At 52.6% G+C, this 6,298-nt stretch overlaps 1 long non-coding RNA gene across 1 annotated transcript; it reads right to left on the bottom strand.

Moving 5' to 3' along the window:
• Nucleotides 1-1,809: 1,809 nt before the first annotated feature.
• LOC144220694 (uncharacterized) lies at nt 1,810-2,837 on the bottom strand. The gene is made up of 2 exons (XR_013331825.1): nt 2,780-2,837; nt 1,810-1,961 (listed from the first exon to the last, which is right to left on the bottom strand). It is a non-coding gene; the product is annotated as an uncharacterized LOC144220694 (long non-coding RNA).
• Between the last annotated feature and the right edge of the window lie 3,461 nt (nt 2,838-6,298).

Below are 6,298 nucleotides of genomic sequence, written 5' to 3'. Positions count from 1 at the left end.
CCCCCCCCCCCCCCCCCATCAAGTTGTGTAGATCTTTTGAGTTGGATTGGGATTGTGGTATATGTCCATGAATCAATTAAGCAATTAAGTAAATGTATTTAATTTTAGTTTCCCCTGGAATATGTCATCACCAGTATAGCTCTCTGGCGTGGGGGTGGGGCAGGGGGAAGAAAGCGAAACAAAACAAGAGAAACCATTCCTCAGTTCGGCGCTCACTGCCTTTTATGGGCATTCTCAGATTTCCCCATCAAGGTGGCTCTGAATCAGGACCAGGCCTTCTTTCATGTGGATAACAATTTAAAGATGTGATATTGGGGCAAGCAGTTCCTGCGGGCTGGCTTTCTGTGCCTCCCGGGACGGGGAGCGGAGACAGGGAGTACCGGGCGCGACCACTGGGGGGCACTGTGGCTCCATGGAGGGCTGCCAAGGGCTCCCCAAGGAGACGCCAAGCTGAGCACAAAAGGTGGCATTTCCAAGGTGTGCACAGCGAATTCTTGATGAATTTACCTCCTCTGTGCAATCCTCCCTTTGAGGCACCCCCAACCCCCACCCCACAGGCACCTCGCAGGAGGCTGCGTTCTGACCGCGGGTGCCGCGTGGGTGTGGGCATCATCCCGCACCCCCACAGCCCCCAAGAACGCAACTTCAAGTCACAGGGACGACAGTCCTGACGACATCACTTAGAAGATTAAAAATAAATTGAAGCACATGTCACTTCAAAGGGAGCCCGGAAAGGACATCGGCATGATTTGATGCATTAATGAGAAAGAGCTGCGGGCTCTTGATTCGAACTGGATGGAAAGAGATAAGATTTTCAGGCGTGTAAGCTGCTAGTATTTCCAAAGGAATGGTTCGATTTTATGATTCAGAAAAGGAAGCGCTTCCCTCCCCCCATCTCTGCACTTGAAACCTCCTGGCTTTGACTTGGCTGCACGCCCCCCGCGGGGCTGGAAGCCGTCCCTGGAATGAAAGGGGCCAGGCTGGGGTGGGAGGTGCGGGGCCAGGCACCCGGTTTCCCCAGGCCCGGATCAGGGGGCGTCTGCAGGCCCGGCAGCCCCCTCCAGGCCAGGCCATCTGTGCTGCCTGGGCCGCCTCCCCCTGGGTGGCCTCCATCTGTAGACTCACCTAAGCGCCATCCACCTCCGGCTGGTCTTTTGTTTCAAAGACCTTCCCCAGAAGACCCACCCCTCTCCCAGCCTGAAATCCCACAGCTTCCCGCAGCCACTTCCGGGCTAATGGGGACTGAGCCTAATCATTCTCGTTTCTCATGCCTCGTCAGGAGGCCTGGGCGCAGAGAGCGAGGGCAGCTCTCGGGGAGTGGAGCGTGGGCAGATGTCCTCATGAAAAATTTACAAGGAATAATCAGAGGCNCTTGTTGCTCAGGCCCCTGCAAGAATATTGGAAAATGCCCCATGATTTTGAAGAAATCTGGCTCCGGGAGGCTAATGCGTGGTGTTTGATGCGCTGGGCTGGCCTCCTGAGACTGGGTTGCAAATGCAGTTCAGGCGAAATTGATGAAGTATCAGTTAATCTGAGGCTGACAGTTTAGAGAGGTCACAGCTGTGAGGGCTGCCAGGGTCTGGGAGAGAACAGACGAAGAAGAGTTAAAGAGACACAGAGAGCCCGGTGGAAGGGAGGCATCCATCCATCTTGGGCAGGTCTCAAACCTTTATACGTTGCCATATCTGCCCCCCCCAGGACCCTTCCCCCCCTGCAGAAGTCCAAACCTACACCCCTGAGTCCCTCCCTCCTTAGGAAGGAAGGTGGAGAGGGCTCCTGTTCCTAATTGAAACAGGCAGTTAGCTGGCCTAATGCAAATTTCCTTTTTAATTGGAACTCTGAGTCATGTCTGCCGGGCCTGCATTTCCTGCGCCAGGAAGACTCGTCTAGGTAAATGGCGCATCTGCAGAGTGGGAGCTGGGACGCTGGTAAGAAATGTTCTGGGCGCGGTCCGCAATGCCCTGGAAAGAGAGGAGAGCAGATAAAATTCGCCTTGATCCCTAATTGTTTTCTACGTGAAGATCTGGGACTCCAGGACCCAGCGATCCAACCTGCAGCGATGGCCCCGGCGCGTGCCTTCCAAGTTACTCTGTGGCTTTTAAGTCGCAAGTCACCAATATGGGGCTTTATGGGACATGAAGCAGCAAGGGCTTGGACTCGAACAGCCGGACTTTCCCTGAGCTTCGAGGAAAGTTTCATCACGATTACCATTTGCTTGCGGGAAAATAGGGCAAGAAGTGGTAACTGACCGATTAAACGGCTGGTAGATCAGAGTTGGGATTCTAACCCGGGGTTTCACACTTATCCGTGTCCCCCGTTCTTGTAATAGCAAGGGTGGAGGTGATGGGGCGGCAGTGGTGATACCGACGGTGGCCAACACCCGCACGCACAATGCCTGGGCTGTGCTACAGCGTTGTGAGTGCAGGGCCCCGCCTGTCCCTGCCCGCAAACTTGGAGGAAGATATTTTCATTAGTGTGATGATTACCGTATTATCTCTTTTTAAACGGAAGGAAAATTGAGGTTTGGCAAGCGGTTAGCACAGTCCATTCCCTTCCGTCTCTTGGGGGCTGAACTCTTCCCTTCCCTNTGAACTCTTCCCTTCCCTGAGGGGGGTGCTGGGAGGTGCTGGGGGGGCTGAACTCTTCCCCTCCCTGGGGGGGTTGCTGGGAGGTGCTGGGGCCCGAACTCAGGACTCTGGGGGCCGACAGCCGGACTGAAGGAACCACTACGCTAGGTAATCCCAGTACGCGAGGTAGCGGAGTCCGCACAGGTACTTACCCAGAGGCCCCGGCGATACTGTACAAAGCGGACGGAAGTCTCTGCAGAAAGGAGACGCTTCCCCCGGAAACAGGAAGTCGCCGCACCGCCGACGCGNCGCGCCGCAGGCGGGGCCCGGGCCGTGTGCACTGCGCGCTGCGGTCCATCACCACGGTACACGGGGTGTGATGTGTTGTCCCGGGGTCCCGGATGAGGGGGCCCCGCCGTCCCCCACCTGTGCGACAGTCCCCTTCCTGGGCCCTCCCTCCACCCNCGGGCCTGCGCCCCCCTCACCCCCAGGGCGGAGTCTGAAACCCCTTGTAGACGTGGCTTCAGGCCCCTCTCCCTGCACCCGGGACCGAACCACAGCTTGTGCCTGCGGCTCAACCCGGAGAGCTTCTCGGGGCGTCCTGCCGTCACCCACAGACACACGGACACACCGTGTGCACACACACACCGCACACGTGCGTCCACGTGACAGGTGCACACACCGCACACGTGCGTCCACGTGACACGTGCACACACAGCACACGTGCGTCCATGTGACATGTACGCACACACCACACATGCACACACAGCACACATACCACGAACACACACCATACATCACGTGCATACACACTGCACATGTACACACCACACAGCACATACACACACACCACACATGCACACACAACACACACAGCACACGTGCCTCCACATGACGCGTACACACCCTCCCCACAGCACACGTGCATCCACGTGACACATACGCGCACATGCACACATACCACGAACACACACCATACATCACACGTACATACACCCTGCCCATGTACGCACACGCACACGCACACATCAGAGAATGTTCCGTCCCCCGGTGTGGACAGGGCGGAGATTCACAGGCCCGCACGGAATTCCAGAAGGAGACCAGGGCCGCGCCCACTCGGCTGCGCGGCAGACGGGACCAGGGCGCTTCGCCCCTCCCTTCGCGCAGGCCAGGCGGCACCGCGGCGGCACCCGGTTCGGCCCGCTTCCCGCACTGGGCTTCCGGCCTCAGGTTTGGCTCTGTTCTCATCTGTAAGAAAATTATCCGGACTCCGGAGACATACCAGTGCCAAGAGGCAGAGATGTCGTGGGACGGGGAGGTCTCTGGGGCCTGGCTGTCCACCCACCTGGTGACACAGGCCAGTCGGCCCACCGCCGCCCCGGGCCAGATCCTGGGCCGAGCGCCCTCCTCACCGGCAGGCAGGCAGACGGCACAGACACCCTAAATGAGGTATTTCGGGGGGAGTCGGGCGCCTTCCCAGCCCAGCCATCTGGGGCACCCTGGGGCTCTTTACTGTTTCATCCCTAGTTGCAGAGAAGGGAGAGAGGATCTGCAAGTCACGTCTGAAAACGCACTTTTTTTTTTTTTAATGTTTTATTTATTTCTAGGAGAGAGAGAGACAGCGTGAGCAGGGGAGGGTCAGAGAGAGAGGGAGACACAGACTGAAACAGGCTCCAGGCTCTGAGCTGGCAGTCAGCACAGAGCCCGACGCGGGGTTAAGCCCGAGTTGGTTAAGGCCCGAGTTGGTTAAGCATCCGAGTCTTGATTTTGGCTCAGGTCCTGATCTCACCATTAGTGAGTTAGAGCCTTGCATCGGGCTCTGTGCTGACAGCGTGGAAACTGCTTGGGGTTCTCTCTTTCCCTCTCTCTCAGTTCCTCTCCCCCTCGTTGTCTCTTTCTCTCTCAAAATAAATGTTAAAAAAAGAAACAATATTCGTTAACAGTAGAGTGTTCTTTTGATCAATTCAGAGTTCCTAACTTTAGAAACCTTACTAGGTTGTTTTAATTCCAAAAAGGGGAAAAAATGGAAGGCCACCAAGAAACTCTTAATGATTTACAATTAGCATTAGGATTAGAACTGCACACATCTAATACGGCCACCCAGTGCTGCCCTGGGCCCAGCAGCGCCACTAACAAGCTGTGGGAAGTGCCAATTCTGGGCCCACCCCAGACCTACTTATAAATGTTATAATTCCTCCAACGGTTTCAATCAATAGCACATCTCATTTTGTTGTGTTTCACTTTGCTTAACGTTTATAACAATACAGTCAAAAGTTCAATGAGAAACAGTGAGAGAAGAAAGACAGGAGCCCTGGACGCATATCAGGGGCCTCAGGAATTTACCTTTCTGCTTTCATCACTTGTCACTACCTGGGTCAGTACCTGGGTGCCATGTTGGATTTCCACAAATGAAACCAAGAATCAGTTGGCATTATATGAGATATGAACATTTAAAACACATTTAAAATCTCTTCATCTCGCAATATGTAAATATTTATCTCAAAAGAGGTTTTCAACATGGTTTCGTTAGGATCGGTTCTCTGGTAGGCTGCCCAGATTTAACAGATGTTTTGAAAACTAACTCCAGTGAAAAGTGGGAACTTCATCCCAGGACCTCTGAGGCCACATGGGTCAGTGAGATGCTGCCTTTAGATTATCACGATACTATAACAAGATAGGAAAGGCATCCTCCATGGGACCAAGGTCATGTGCCTGAAGACCTTTGATGAGAGTTTAGGGCTGTGTTGTCTGCCTCACAGCCCTGGGCAATTTTTGGTCCAAACCGTCTTTGGCAGACCCTCCTATATCTTTCAGGGAGCAGAATTTGCCTTCGTCCCTGGTCTAATACATGAATCTTAAAATAGAACTTCAAGGATCAGTCCTCCAAGAAGGACACAAGCGGGGGGTACTTGAATGTCTGGTAGTGAGACGATGGCTCAGAGCATCATTCTCTAGATGAGCACGTGGGCTTGGACAGTTCTGCTCCTGGTACATGACTGGACCTCTTCACGTAGAAATCAGAGGCCCCCGACCACAGAGATGTCTTGAAGGCAGTGATTTCCTTTAAAAGAAGATGAATAGCTCCAAAATATGGTTTGCATGTGAATAAACTTGTGAAGTACATTAGCCTATATTACTAAGTTGGATTTGGGCAGACCTGTTTCAGGGAGCACATTTTTAACATGTGTTCAGGGCTGATAAGAACTGCGTCCAGGCGCTGATTTCTCTGGGCACATAAAATGCAGAATAGTCAGGTATTGACAGGTAGATCAGCACACAGCAGGCTGTTCTAGCAAGGATTCGTTTACATGTCAATGCCAGGCCAGGGTGGTTTGATTACTTTGCTTGTGTCTGATCTTCCAGAACAAATAAAAACAGATAGATATATTTGTGGCTCTAGAGTTTCTTTTGCTCTCTTGTTGTACGCATGTCCACGCAACCATTTGTGTGTGTGTGTGTGTGTGTGTGTTAAATAGGTAATAAGATGAGAATATGGGAATTCTGGAACTCTTTTCATTTTATAGTGCATTTTATGCAGTAGTAACCATAATAGGGGTCTACCATTTGGATAGCGATGTGAACTAATTAACAAAATTGCCTATGAGGCCACTGGTGTAATGTCTTAAATTCTATTTATCAAATTTGAAGGAAAATATCTAAACTATTACAACAGCAAGGGTCTGGGGTTAAAAACAAAAAAAAAAAAAAAAAGACCATTACAACAATTTTGA

This window comes from Crocuta crocuta, unplaced genomic scaffold, assembly GCF_008692635.1.
Source record: "Crocuta crocuta isolate KB4526 unplaced genomic scaffold, BGI_CrCroc_1.0 scaffold129, whole genome shotgun sequence".
NCBI lineage: Eukaryota > Metazoa > Chordata > Mammalia > Carnivora > Hyaenidae > Crocuta > Crocuta crocuta.
This window is presented reverse-complemented; position numbering and strand designations above follow the sequence as displayed.